This window comes from Pseudorca crassidens, chromosome 4 (genome assembly GCF_039906515.1).
Source record: "Pseudorca crassidens isolate mPseCra1 chromosome 4, mPseCra1.hap1, whole genome shotgun sequence".
NCBI lineage: Eukaryota > Metazoa > Chordata > Mammalia > Artiodactyla > Delphinidae > Pseudorca > Pseudorca crassidens.
The window spans coordinates 112,251,990-112,267,429 of NC_090299.1; the positions used below are offsets into that span (position 1 = coordinate 112,251,990).

The following is a 15,440-nucleotide window of genomic DNA, read 5'->3' on the forward strand; positions in this document are numbered from 1 at the left end:
GCACATTTGGGCTTCTCTGGTGGCGCAGTGGTTGAGAGTCCGCCTGCCAATGCAGGGGACGCGGGTTCATGCCGCAGAGCGGCTGGGCCCGTGAGCCATGGCCGCTGAGCCTGCGCGTCCGGAGCCTGTCTCCGCAACAGGAGTGGCCACAACAGTGAGAGGCCCGCGTACCACAAAACAAAAAAAAAAAGGCACATTTATGCCACATATATTCTGGCATTTTAAAAAATACAGCATTTTCCTGAAGTAAAATGTTGCAACAGATCTAAAAGACGGTTTTTGTTGTATTGTCTGTAAGTTACTTTTAAATACTTAAGCATAGAAAGTGTGATATATATGTGTAAATTGTTTTGTTTTTTTAAAAATAAATAAATTTATTTATTGGCTGCGTTGGGTCTTTGTTGCTGTGAGCGGGCTTTCTCTAGTTGTGGCGAGCGAGGGCTACTCTTCGTTGTGGTGTGAGGGCTTCTCTTGTTGTGGAGCACAGGCTCTAGGCATGCCGGCTGCAGTAGTTGCGGCATGCAGACTCAGTAGTTGTGGCTCGAGGGCTCTAGAGCGTAGGCTCAATAGTTGTGGTGCAGGGGCTTAGCTGCTCTGCAGCATGTGGGATCTTCCCGGACCAGGGCTCGAACCCATGTGCCCTGCATTGGCAGGTGGATTCTTAACCACTGCACCACCAGAGAAGTCCTGTAAATTGTTTTTAAACCACAACTGTTAACATTTGAAATGACCTAATCAGGAATCCACAGGCTAAGGGAAGTTAGTTAGCATTCAAAGAGACGATTATCTGAATCTGCAAGAGAGGGTTTATTAACTATCATAAGTGATTTTAGAAAAACATTTTCATTGATTAAATTGGAGCTGTCAATTTACGTGGATTGGGTAGATACTATAATGCACCACCACTTTTGCATGGTTGAGGTAGAAAAATTAGGAGCGTCCGTCAGCTTGATCCCTTCAGATTGATACAGATAGGTTGACTTTCCTTCAGTCCTTTATCCCAACACTTAAAGGATGGGCCATTGTGTGATTCAGCTAGGCACTCAGATCAGCTCATCCTGCCCACAGAATGCTGTGTTTGTCTCTGAATCTTTAATGTGAGGCTCTTCCTGGAGAGCCCAAGGGCAAGTGAGGACTTCATCTCGCTTACAGACCTGGGTTTGTGCCTCCTTTCTATAAATGTTTATACATGTGGGGGAATTCATTGTGAAGCTAACTTTGTTTTTCACATATTCTGGTGGTGAGTTGTAGAAAAGGACACGTGCAGCACTCACCTGCCTTTGATCATTAAAGCTACTAAGCAAGAGATACTCAGAAAAAAAAAAATGTGACCAATTTTGAGTGACCACTGTTAAAACATGAACTGAGACATATTAAAATTTTTAAAAGTGTTGTTGAGCGAAAATTGACTTGGGCAGTGCCAAACCAGAAGTGGTTAGGAGCACTCCTTGGACAGGAGCCAGGGGAAAGACTTACCTAGAGAGGATGAAGAAGCAAAGAAAGGAAATTATTGATTGGCTTAAAGCCCTGCTGGCTGTTTGTGATTGGTTGTGCTTAGCATTTTGATTTCAAAACCATGAGGCATTTACAGGCTGAGATTTTGGTTTGCTTACATAGGCCACCCAGACATTAGTACCACCGCAGTCTGATGGCTTCTTTGTTTACTTAATTTAACACCACATAAGTTTACTTCAATTCACGCATACCTCCTAGTTTCATTGCAAGTTTTAAAGGTTGAAGGTCAAAATCTTAGGGATTTTAGTATTCGTTTTTCAGTCCTTGGTATCATATATTCACTCAAAAGTGGCAATTCTGCATAACTCTTCCAGGTTCATTGGCAGCTTGAAATAGAACGTGGCAGGAATGTTCACAAGTTGGCAAACTCCACAAACTTCCCCAACCATCCCCCCGCAGAGCTGTTTGCTAAATATTTACCTAGACTTTCATGGTCTGGTGTCCATTCTGACAGGTCTGTACTCATGATTCACTGGATTTAAAAAAGATTCAGAATAGTACCTTTGCATAGAAGATAAAGGTCGGCAAATACTTAAAAAGCTCATAAATTTCTTGCTTTCTTTCTGGACCACATTGCATTGCTGGGAGACAATGTGGAATACAGCCAGCTAGAAGCACAGAATTGGCCTGGGCCTTTGGCAGAAGAGGTTGGTTTTAGATGAAATTCAGAGATAAAACCCAGATAAAACCAAGACAGGTGATGGAGCTGAATAAAGAAACTAAGGTTCATGTATTAATTTCCACAAGCATCTCTTAATTTTCTGTTGGTAATAAAGATTGGTAACATATTTATTGTTCTTTATGTAAATGTTCTTCAGTTAAATTTTTTTTATTTTGAGATATTTGTAGATTTATTTGCAGTTGTATGAAATAATACAGAGATCCCATGTACCCTTTACCCATTCTCCCTCAGTGGCAACATTCTACAAAACTGTAACACCATAGCCTTGACATTGACACTGATGTAGTCAAGATACAGAACATTTCCATCACTACAAGGATCCGTCCTAATGCCCTTTGATAGCCATGGCCACTCCCACTCACCACCACTCCTTCCTTATAACCCTTGACAACCATAAATGTGTTCTTCATTTCTATAATTTTGTCATTTCAAGAATGTTATGTAACTGGAGTAATACAATATGTAACCTTGGGATTGGCTTTTTTTCACTCAGCGTAATTCTCTGAAGCTTCATTGAGGTCACTGTGTGTATCAAAAGTTCATTCCTTTTTATTGCTTGGTGGTTATTCATGGTGTGGATGTACCACAGTTTGTTTAATCATTTACCCATTGACGGATATCTGGGTTGTTTTGGCTGTTATGAATAAGGCTGTTATAAACATGGGTGTACAGGTTTTTTGGTGAATGTAATTTTTTATTTTTCTGGGATATATGCCCAGGAGTGCAATTGCTGGGTTATATGGTCGTCACATTTAAGTTTTTAAAGAATGTGCCACACTTTTTAGAGTTCTGTATCATTTTTACATTCCCATCAGCAAAGTATGAGAGATCCAGAGTTTCTGTATCCTTGCCAGCATGTGGGCATGTGACTAGTTTTTATTTCAGCCATTCTTGCAGGTGTATCTCATTGTGGTTTTAAGGCATTCTTACTGGCTAATGATGCTGGACATATTTTTTTGTATTTATTTGCCATCTGTATATCTTCTTTGTTGACATGTCTCTTCATGTCTTTTTCCCATTTTCTAATCGGATTTTTTTTTTGACTGTTGAGTTTTGAGAGTTCTTTAGATATTTTAGGCTAGTCCTTTGGCAAATATGTGGTTTGTAAATGTTTTCTCCTGGACTATAGCTTGTCTTTTCACATTTATCATATGATCTTTTGCAGAACAAGAGATTTTAATTTTTATAAGTTCCAATTTATCATTTTTTTCTTTTTGGTGTTGACTAAGAGGGCTTTGCTTAATCCTAGATCTTCAGGATTTTTTTTTTCCTTCCAAAAGTTTTGTAGTTTTTTATATATATATATATATATATTTATATAGTTTTATATTTTAGATTTAATCTGTGGTCTATTTTGAGCTAATTTTTGTATAAAGAGTGAGACTTAGGTGAGTTTTATTTTTTGGTTTATGGATGTTTAATTGTCCAGCATTGTTTATGGAAAAGGTGATTTTTTTTACATTGAAGTGCTTTTGAACTTCTGTCAAAAAACAATTGGTTATATTTGTGTGGGCCCATTCTGGCTTCTCTGTGCTGTTCCAATTTCATTGATTTTTGCTCTCTACTTTTTTTCATCCTTCTGCTTGCTCAGGGTTTATTTTGTCCTTCTTTTTCAAGGTTCTTGAAGTGGGAGCTTAAATTATTGATTTGAGAATTTTCTCCTTTTCTACTGCATTAAGTTCACACTATAAATTTTTTCTCTCAGCACTATTAGCAGTCTCCCACAAATTGATGATGTATTTTCATTTTCATTCTGTTCAATGTATTTTTAATTTCTCTTGACTCTTTCCTTTTTTATCCATTTACTATTTAGAAGTGTGTTATTTACTTCCTAAGTGTTTGTAGATTTTCCCATTATCTTTCTTGTTGATTTCTAGCTTAATCTCTTTTTGAAGAACACACTGCATGTGATTTGAATTCTTTTAAATTGTTAAGACTTGTTTTATGGCCCAGAATATCTATCTTGGAGTATATTTCTTGGGCAGTTGAAAAGAAGGTGTATTATGCTGTTGTTGGGTGAACTGTTCTATAAATGTTGAGATTCTGTTGGTTGATAATGTCAAGTTCTATGTCCTTGCTGATTTTCTGTTTGGTGGTTGTTTTATCAATTGTTGAGAGAGGAGTGTTGAAGTCTACAAGTATACTTTGGAATTTACTTCTTTTTATTTTCAGTTCTAGCAGTTTGGGATTCACATAATTTGCAGCTCTGTTATTTGGTTCATACTCATTTAGGATTGTTATGTCTTCATGGTCGATTTACCCTTTTATAACTAGATAATGTGTCTCTCTGTTTCTGGTAATTTCCTTTGCTCTAAAGTCTATTTTATGTCATATTAATAGAGCCACTCCTATTTGCCTTTGATTAATGTTTACATGATATGTCTTTTTTAATCCTTTTACTTCCAGGTGACCTATATTGTTACATTTAAAGTGAGTTTCTTTAGACAGCACATAGTTAGTCCATGTGTTTAATTCACTCTGCCAATCTTTGTCTTTTAATAAGTGTATTAGGCCATTTCATATAATGTATGTATTGATATGTTGGGGTTTAAGTCTGCCATTTTATTTTTTGTTTCGTGTTTTCTTTTGCCTATATTCCTATGTATTTCTTGAACCTGTTTTAGAACTTATTTTCATTTATCTGTATTGTTCTTTGTGTGTATGTGTGTGTGTTAGTTTCTGCTTTACAACAAAGTGAATCAGTTATACATATACATATATCCCCATATCTCTTCCCTCTTGCGTTTCCCTCCCTCTCACCCTCCCTATCCCACCCTTCTAGCTAGTCACAAAGCACAAAGCTGATCTCCCTGTGTTATGCTACTGCTTCCCACTAGCTATTTTACATTTGGTAGTGTATATATGTCTATGTATACACTACCACTCTCACACTTTGTCCCAGCTTACCCTTCCCTGTCCCTGTGTCCCCAAGTCCCTTCTCTAGTAGGTCTGTGTCTTTATTCCCATCTTGCCCCTAGGTTCTTCATGACCATTTTTTTTTTTTTTTAGATTCCATATATATGTGTTAGTATACGGTATTTGTTTTTCTCTTTCTGACTTACTTCACTCTGTATGACAGACCCTAGGTCTATCCACCTCACTACAAATAACTCAATTTCGTTGCTTTTTATGGCTGAGTAATATTCCATTGTATATATGTGCCACATCTTCTTTATCCATTCATCTGATGATGGACACTTAGGTTGTTTCCATCTCCGGGCTATTGTAAATAGAACTGCAATGAACATTGTGGTACATGACTCTTTTTGAATTATGGATTTCTCAGGGTATATGCCCAGTATTGGGATTACTGGGTCATAGGGTAATTCTATTTTTAGTTTTTTAAGGACCCTACATACTGTTCTCCATAGTGGCTGTATCAATTTACATTCCTACCAGCAGTGCAAGAAGGTTCCCTTTTCTCCACACCCTTTCCAGCATTTATTGTTTGTAGATTTTTTGATGATGGGCATTCTGACCGGTGTGAGATGATATTGCATTGTAGTTTTGATTTGCATTTCTCTAATTTTTAATGACGTTGAGCCTCCTTTCATATGTTTGTTGGCAATCTGTATATCTTTGGAGAAATGTCTATTTAGGTCTTCGGCCCATTTTTGGATTGGGTTGTTTGTTTTTTTGTTATTGAACTGTATGAGCTGCTTGTAAATTTTGGAGATTAATCCTTTGTCAGTTGCTTCATTCGCAAATATTTCCTCCCATTCTGAGGGTTGTCTTTTCATCTTGTTTATGGTTTCCTTTGCTGTGCAAAAGATTTTAAGTTTCATTAGGTCACATTTATTTATTTTTGTTTTTATTTCCATTTCTCTAGGAGGTGGGTCAAAAAGAATCTTGCTGTGATTTATGTCATAGAGTGTTCTGCCTATGTTTTCCTCTAAGAATTTGATAGTGTCTGGCCTTACGTTTAGGTCTTTAATCCATTTTGAGTTTATTTTTGTGTATGATGTTAGGAAGTGTTCTAATTTCATTCTTTTACACGTAGGTGTCCAGTTTTCCTAGCATCATTTATTGAAGAGGCTGTCTTTTCTTCATTGTATATTCTTGCCTCCTTTGTCAAAAATAAGGTGACCATATGTGTGTGGGTTTATCGCTGGGCTTTCTAGCCTGTTCCATTGAGCTATATTTCTGTTTTTGTTCCAGTACCATACTGTTTTGATTACTGTAGCTTTGTCAGAAGTCCAGGAGCCTGATTCCTCCAGCTCCATTTTTCTTTTCCAAGATTGCTTTGGCTACTTGGGGTCTTTTGTGTTTCCATACAAATTGTGAAATTTTTTGTTCTAGTTCTGTGAAAATTGCCAGTGGTAGTTTGATAGGGATTGCATTGAATCTGTAGATTGCTTTGGGTAGTAGAGTCATTCTCACAATGTTGATTCTTCCAATCCAAGAACATGATATATCTCTCCATCTATTTGTATCATCTTTAATTTCTTTCATCATCTTATAATTTTCTGCATACAGGTCTTTTGTCTCCTTAGGTAGGTTTATTCCTAGGTATTTTATTTTATTTTTTTGCAATGGTAAATGGGAGTGTTTTCTTAATTTCACTTTCAGATTTTTCATGATTAGTGTATAGGAATGCAAGAGATTTCTGTGCATTCATTTTGTATCCTGCTACTTCACTAAATTCATTGATTAGCTCTAATAGTTTTCTGGTGGCATCTTTAGGATTCTCTATGTATAGTATCATGTCATCTGCAAACAGTGACAGCTTTACTTCTTCTTTTCCGATTTGGATTCCTTTTATTTCCTTTTCTTCTCTGATTGCTGTGGCTAAAACTTCCAAAACTATGTTGAATAAGAGTGGTGAGAGTGGGCAACCTTGTCTTGTTCCTGATCTTAGTGGAAATGGTTTCAGTTTTTCACCATTGAGAATGATGTTGGCTGTGGGTTTGTCATATATGGCCTTTATTATGTTGAGGTAAGTTCCCTCTATGACTACTTTCTGGAGGGTTTTTATCATAAATGGATGTTGAATTTTGTCAAAAGTTTCTCTGCATCTATTGAGATGATCATATGGTTTTTCTCCTTCAATTTGTTAATATGGTGTATCCCATTGATTGACTTACGTATATTGAAGAATCCTTGCATTCTTGGGGTAAACCCCACTTGATCATGGTATATGATCCTTTTAATGTGCTGTTGGATTCTGCTTGCTAGTATTCTGTTGAGGATTTTTGCATCTATGTTCATCAGTGATATTGGTCTGTAGTTTTCTTTTTTTGTGACATCTTTGTCTGGTTTTGGTATCAGGGTGATGGTGGCCTCGTAGAATGAGTTTGGGAATGTTCCCTTCTCTGCAATTTTTTAGAGGAGTTTGAGAAGGATAGCTGTTAGCTTTTCTCTGAATGTTTGATAGAATTCGCCTGTGAAAACATCTGGTCCTTTTGTTTGTTGGAAGATTTTTAATCACAATTTTAATTTCAGTGCTTGTGATTGGTCTGTTCATATTTTCTATTTCTTCCTGGTTCAGTCTTGGGAGGTTGTGCATTTCTAAGAATTTGTTCATTTCTTCCAGGTTGTCCATTTTTTTGGCATATAGTTGCTTGAAGTAATTTCTCATGATCCTTTGTATTTCTGCTGTGTCAGTTCTTACTTCCCCTTTTTCATTTCTAAATCTATTGATTTGAGTCTTCTCCCTTTTTTTCTTGATGAGTCTGGCTAATGGTTTATCAATTTTGTTTATCTTCTCGAAGAACCAGCTTTTAGTTTTATTGATCTTTGCTATCATTACCTTCATTTCTTTTTCATTTATTTCTGATCTGATCTTTATGATGTCTTTCCTTCTGCTAACTTTGGGAGGTTTTTTGTTCTTCTTTCTCTAATTGCTTTAGGTGTAAGGTTAGGTTGTTTATTTGAGATGTTTCTTGTTTCTTAAGGTAGGATTGTATTGCTATAAAATTTCCTCTTAGAACTGCTTTTGCTCTTTCCCATAGGTTTTGGGTTGTTGTGTTTTCATTGTCATTTGTTTGTAGGTATTTTTTGATTTCCTGTTTTATTTCTTCAGTGATCTCTTGGTTATTAAGTAGTGTATTGTTTAGCCTCCATGTGTTTGTATTTTTTTACAGATTTTTTCCTGTAATTTATATCTAGTCTCATAGCATTGTGGTCAGAAAAGATACTTGATATGATTTCAATTTTCTTAAAATTACCAAAGCTTGACTTGTGACCCAAGATATGATCTATCCTGGAGAATGTTCCATGAGCACTTGAGAAGAAAGTGTATTCTGTTGTTTTTGTTTTTGAATAGAATGTCCTATAAATATCGATTAAGTCCATCTTGTTTAATGTATCATTTAAAGCTTGTATTTCCTCAGTTATTTTCATTTTGGATGATCTGTCCATTGGTGAAAGTGGGGTGTTAAAGTTCCCTACTATTGTGTTACTGTCAATTTCCCCTTTTATGGCTGCTAGCACTTGCCTTATGTATTGAGGTGCTCCTATGTTGGGTGCATAAATATTTACAATTGTTATATCTTCTTCTTGGATTGATCATTTGATCATTATGTAGTGTCCTTCTCTGTCTCTTGTAACAGTCTTTGTTTTAAAGTCTATTTTGTCTGATATGAGAATTGCTACTCCAGCTTTCTTTTGATTTCCATTTGCATGGAATATCTTTTTCCATCCCCTCACTTTCAGTCTGTATGTGTCCCTAGGTGTGAAGTGTGTCTCTTGTAGACAGCACATATGCAGGTCTTGTTTTTGTATCCATTCAGCCAGTCTGTGTCTTTTGGTTGGAGCACTTAATCCAATTACATTTAAGGCAATTATTGATATGTATATTCCTATTACCATTTTCTTAATTGTTTTGGGTTTGTTATTGCAGGTCTTTTCCTTCTCTTATGTTTCCTGACTAAAGAAGTTCCTTTAGCAATTGTTGTAAAGCTGGTTTGATGGTGCTGAATTCTCTTAGCTTTTGCTTGTCTGTAAAGGTTTTAATTTCTCTGTCAAATCTGAGTGAGATCATTGCTGGGTAAAGTAATCTTGGTTTTAGGTTTTTCTCCTTCATCACTTTAAATATATCCTGCCACTCCCTTCTGGCTTGCAGTTTCTGCTGAAAGATCAGCTGTTAACCTTATGGAGATTCCCTTGTGTGTTATTTGTTGTTTTTCCCTTGCTGCTTTTAATATTTTTTTCTTTTTGTTTAATTTTTGGTAGTTTGATTAATATGTGTCTTGGTGTGTTTCTCCTTGGATTTATCCTGTATGGGACTCTCTGTACTTTCTGGACTTGATAGACTATTTCCTTTACCATATTAGGGTAGTTTTCAATATAATCTCTTCAAATTTTTTCTCAGTCCCTTTCTTTTTCTCTTCTACTTCTGGGATCCCTATAATTCTAATGTTGGTTCATTTAATATTGTTGCAGCGGTCTCTGAGACTGTCCTCAATTCTTTTCATTCATTTTTGTTTATTCTGCTCTGCAGTAGTTATTTCCACTATTTTATCTTCCAGGTCGCTTATACGTTCTTCTGCCTCAGTTATTTTGCTATTGATCCCTTCTAGAGAATTTTTAATTTCATTTATTGTGTTGTTCATGATTGTTTGTTTGCTCTTTAATTCTTCTAAGTCGTTGTTAAATGTTTCTTGTATTTTCTCCATTCTATTTCCAATATTTTGGATCATATTTACTATCATTATTCTGAATTATTTTTCAGGTAGACTGCCTATTTCCTCTTCATTTGTTTGGTCTGGTGGGTTTTTACCTTGCTCCTTCATCTGCTGTGTGTTTCCTTGTCTTCTCGTTTTGCTTAACTTACTGTGTTTGGGGTCTCCTTTTCGCAGGTTGCAGGTTCGTAGTTCCCATTGTTTTTGGTGTCGGCCCCTAGTGGCTAAGGTTGGTTCAGTGGGTTGTGTAGGCTTCCTGGTGGAGGGGACTAGTTCCTGTGTTCTGGTGGATGAGGCTGGATCTTGTCTTTCTGGTGGGCAGGTCCACGTCTGGTGGTGTATTTTGGGGTGTCTGTTACCTTATTATGATTTTAGGCAGCCTCTCTGCTAATGGATGGGGCTGTATTCCTGTCTTCCCAGTTGTTTGGCATAGGGTGTCCAGTATCTGTATTGTTTTTGGTGTGTCTTTTTGCGTAGCTTTTTGGTGGTTGCACTTGATTAATTATATTTATATGTACATAATTTATCACAGTCTGCCGCTATTATCATTTTTCTCATTTGAGTTAAATATAGAAGGCTTACCAACCGTTTAATCATTTTATTTTCCTTTGTTAGAACATAATTGTTTTAAACCTCTCCTCTCCATACATTTAATCAATCAGACAGTGTTACATTTTTTGCTTCAACCATCAGTTACCTAATAGTTCATTTACCTCTTCCTTGTTTCACTCTAGCTTAACTACCACTCATCTGCCCCACTTATTACTTATAAAAGATAAACCAGAGATAAAGTGCTGTAGATGGGGTAATATCAGTGCCACTCTGCTGAGCACAGGAACTACAAAATAGTCTCCATACTCAGTCAGGGGTAAGGTATGGGAGTAGGGTCAAGTTCATTGGCCAGTAGGGCAATATTTTAGTTTTTGTCATTTTTGTTTTCATTAAGTTTCTTTCTCATTTTCTTTGGGTTACGAATGGTAAGAAATTTGGAATGCTTATCGAAAGAAGTGCAAAATGTGTTAAAAACCCAAATATAACATTTAAGAAATTAGTTTCTATTTCTCAATATCTGTATCCTTGCTTCAGGGTTCCTGCTAATATACACAGTGTCTGTGAAAAGTAGAGGAAAACACTCCCACTGGGGGAAGAATTGTAAAAAGGTGCCATTTTTAGGGCTGCTCTAGCCCCACAATATGTGGGCTAAATTTTCTACCCTCACCATCTTAGCAGGGTCCCTCTGTGATGGGCTCAACCTGCCTCACTGTTACCTGTGAACCTGCCTTACCTCTCTGAATTTCTCTCATGTTTTGATCTAAAGAAATTTTCTAAGAAATCTGCTCAGATATATTATTTTTCTTTTATTCTGATATCTTGGTTTCTTTCAAGAGGAATAAAATGTAAGTTAAATGTAGATTTATTTCTATTCAAAATTCAGTATTAATAAAAGCAATTGTAGCTCTTACCACACCCATCAAAAGTAATTTCCAACAACAGGTAACAGGTGTTTTGAGGGAAAGGGGACTTCATGGTCAAAAAAAGTTGAGAAAATGGTACATAATCTATCCCATTTTTGTATATTTATATAGTAACAACTCTCAAAAGTTATGTAGTAAAGAAATTCTTGCTTAACTTAGTTTAATCTAGCATTTAACTATATAATTCTACATAATTAAATAATCCAAATTTATTTAACTACATAATTCCTCTCCAGTATATTTCATTTTATTTTACTTTGCATATAACCAATTAATAAGTTTTAGTCTATTAATGACTATTAAAACCAATTTTAGCTTGGGAAATGTAAGTTAAAAATTATTTATTTGGTTTCTACAATATGTGGGATGTTGTACTATGAACTGATATAATTAATCTTTTTGGCTTTTTAAAGTTAATAACAAATCTGTAACTTTACTGTCATCTCCTCTATAGGAAGTTCTCTTAATCTGCATTTTATGGACCTTTTCAGGTTCCAGTGAATGGCATGAACAGTCCCCAAATTGGGTATGGTATTTTGTGTAAGGTGTGCACATTTCTGTAGAAAGGCTCATTGTTTTAAAATTCAGTCTTCAAAGAGTTTGTGACCCTTGTAAGATTAAGACCTACTCTTCTATAGGAGGTAGTTGCCACCATTAGTGTAGTTTTTCCTTTCCCAAATCAAGGTACTGCATTAAACAGCAATTTATGTATCTAAACAAGATATAAAGATACATTATAATATATGGGTGAAGGCATTTAGGACATTTTATTTCAACTACCTATAATGATTATAACTTGTATAAAAGGGCAGGGGAAGTCACACTCTTCACGTTTTTATATTAAATAGCAGATTCAAATTTTTTTCATTGTTGCTTTAGTTTCCTGATGTGTTTTTTTTGTCTGTTTATATTTATTCACAAATGGCTACTAAATAGCGACTAGTTGCCATATATTAGATATTATGAAATAAAAAGAAGAATCATCAGGTGATTTTAAGGGATAAGTCTTCATTTGAACTTTACATTTCTTGGACAATAATTAGTAAGGTTAATATGCTAGAGAGCAGGCCATTGCAGAAGGTGTTCCCCGTCCCCGCCCCAAAAAAAAACAGAAATTGAAGGGATGCATTTTCAGCAGTTTGTTGAACAGCTAAACTTACTCCTGTTTTGTTACTTCAGACACCTGTTCTGATGCTATTCCTTGGCTCTGTATCACAGAACTTCCCATTAATGACTGTCCTTTTATTTCCAGTTTGATTCTTAATTCCATAAAATTTCTATTTTCATTCTTCCACTATTCCTATCCATCCAACATCTTTTTATAAAAAGTCTATTTTATATTGAAAACAGGCAGGGACTATTTTTTATCTGTATTCTATAAAGTGATGTGGGCAGGATTTAGGTCCCAGCATGTAATTTTAATAATTTAAGTGATCCGCCCGGGAATGGGGAATGGCTGAGGGTGCAAAATCTGAAACCTTGACCTTAATAGCATCGTGTTTGAAAACGCTGAATTAATTACTCTAAGAAAATAATGTACAAGTATAGTAACATATGAAGAAAATGTTTCCTTGGGAGAAAAATGAATTAATTATGGTAAAAAATTTTCAGCAGAAACAACACTGCATTCTTTTAAAGTGAAATCATGAATAGAGGTAAACTAATATTTCCGGAATTACTGACACTCCATATACAACGTGTGTATTTTTCTTGGCCTTAAAATTTTTTTTCCACTAAATCAGATTCATTGCATTTGGCAAGATTTTCAGAAAGAGCATGAGGTTATTTGGGGGATGAGTATTTGACATGTTCACACAATGTACAGTTCAGGGTTCAAAGTTGAAATCACAGCACTGTTTTCCTTGACAAGAATTCTCTCTGGCAAATTGCCTAGGAAAATTCTGGTAGGTTTCCTTGCATCCCACCCAATATTCAACTAATATTGTAAAATCAGTCATCAGCTGGGACTAACAACTCTCCATTAGACTTGTTGAAACAATAGGACACATTTAATTGAAAGACTCAAATATTCTTTTGCCTAAAAATTGGTGAGAAAATATATGTTGAATTTGTATCTTTGATAATATGACAATTATATTATTGGTAAGTTATAGAAATATCTATATATCTCAGGATAAAATCTAAGTAGGAACTTCTTAGAAATGTTTCTGCTCTAACTTCATTTAATGACATGTTACTGTTGTACTCTTACTATGCCATCAACATTCTCACTTGTTAATTTATTTTGGTGGCTATAGTGCTGAAATTTTATGTCATTTAGAACTATGGACTCTGCCTCATGGAAAATATTATAGTGGTATTCAGAGAGTATAGACTCAGATTGGCTATTATAGTGTGAGTCTAAAATTTGATTTTAGGAGTGTGAGCATGTTGCTGAATCCAAGTTTGTGTGACTGACGCACAGTAAGGCCAAAGAAACCGAAATGCCAGAATTTGGAGCTGAGAAAGGTTTATTGTGAGGGCCAAGGAAGGAGAACAGGCAACTCATGCTAAAAAAACCCAAACTCCATGATGGTTGTCAGGAAAGAGGTTTTAAAGGCAGAATTTGGGTTGCGGGCTGCAGGTTGTGTGATTTTCTTCTGATTGGTTGGCAGTGAGGTAACAGGGTGGTGATCCAGGGATCTTGTGCTCAGCCTGAAGTTACCGTCCTCCACCTGGGTGGAGTCCTTACTTCCTGCAGAAGAACTCAAAGATAGTTAGGTACATCCCTTGAGGAGGAGCTAGGACCTTATTGCTGCACTATTGTTTGACTGCTTTTCCTTTGTTTCTGCATTCTTTCACTTTCCTGCTTAGTAACTGTTTGAATCTGACCTTTGAAACTCAGGAAAGGTTTAGGAGGCTGAAGTCTTTTCCCTACAAATGAAAGTGGGGACATGAAAAGGCTTTTGTACCTGGGAGGGCCCCACAGGGTCCTGCTTGGTTTCAAGCAGGCTGTGAAATGTTGAACAACTAATGTAATTCTAGTGGAGTTCTTCAGTGTCTTCCAATAGAATTAAATATTGCTTTTTGAAAGAAGTTAATTTGGGATTAAGAGCTGTAATTTGTAATGTGCCATTGCAAAACATTATGTAAAATGGCCATGTTTGTAAATATGCAAGGTTTAGGTAAAATAAGTAATTTGGATGCTAAAGCAAAAATTAGGGATGCATATTATTTTTTTATTTCCAAGTTTTCTTCCTGTATACTATCAACTCTCTGTGCATTTTGTAGTTAAATTGGTGCTATGTAGAACCTGAAGCTTTATAGCAAAGTTCTACTTTTTTCTATCTAACAATGTTTACAAGCATTTCACCATCATAAAATATTTTTCACTTTATATTTTATTTTTATGTTTATATTCACAACAGAGATTCATCCATTTATTAATATGCATTTATTGAACATGAATTATGTACCAGACACTGTTCTATCCCTCAGAATTTACTAATGACTAAGACAGGAAGAAACTTCTAACCATAATGATGTTTACATTATAGCAGGAGAGAAGACAATAAACAAACAAATCCAATGACTAATTCTTAGTTCTCATCTTAGTTGACTTACAGAAGCATTCAACAGAGCTGATCTTTTTCAATACCTTGCAACTCTTTCTTTACTTAGTGTTGGGATTTCCCCAGGTTTTCTTCTCTGTCTGTTCATTCTCTATTTCCTTTGCTGGTTCCTCCTTATCTTCTTGATTTCTTAATATTGACATGCTCCAGGGCTGTCCTTGAACTTCTTCTTCTTGTCTTCTTTGCATCCTTGATGATTGTATTTATTAGCATGGCTTTAAATACACTCTGTACTCTGACAACTGCCTACTCATTAGTCTCCAACTTAGACCTCTCCCTTGATCTCCAGGTTCACTATGGAATTGTTCACTCCATATATCTTCTTTAATATCTGATACACGTAAAGTCCTGATTGTACCTTCCAGATTGGCTTGTCCTGCAGGCTTTTCCATTTTAGTAAATGGTATCCCCAGCCAAAAATCTAAGAGCTGTCGTTCACTTCTCTTTCTCTTCTAACACATCTCTAGTCCATTGTCTTTTTGATCTCATTACCCCTCATTTTCCCAACTCCAGCCATTCTAGCCTCCGTGCTGTTCCTCCAGTACACTGTATATGGTTCAGCCCGAGGGCCTTC

The 15,440-nt window shown here is 35.9% G+C and overlaps 1 protein-coding gene across 1 annotated transcript in view; it reads left to right on the forward strand.

Annotated features, from left to right (window-relative positions):
* Positions 1-15,440, forward strand: part of CFAP299 (cilia and flagella associated protein 299) — a 635,581-nt gene that overhangs the window by 56,080 nt on the left and 564,061 nt on the right. The window lies entirely within an intron of this gene.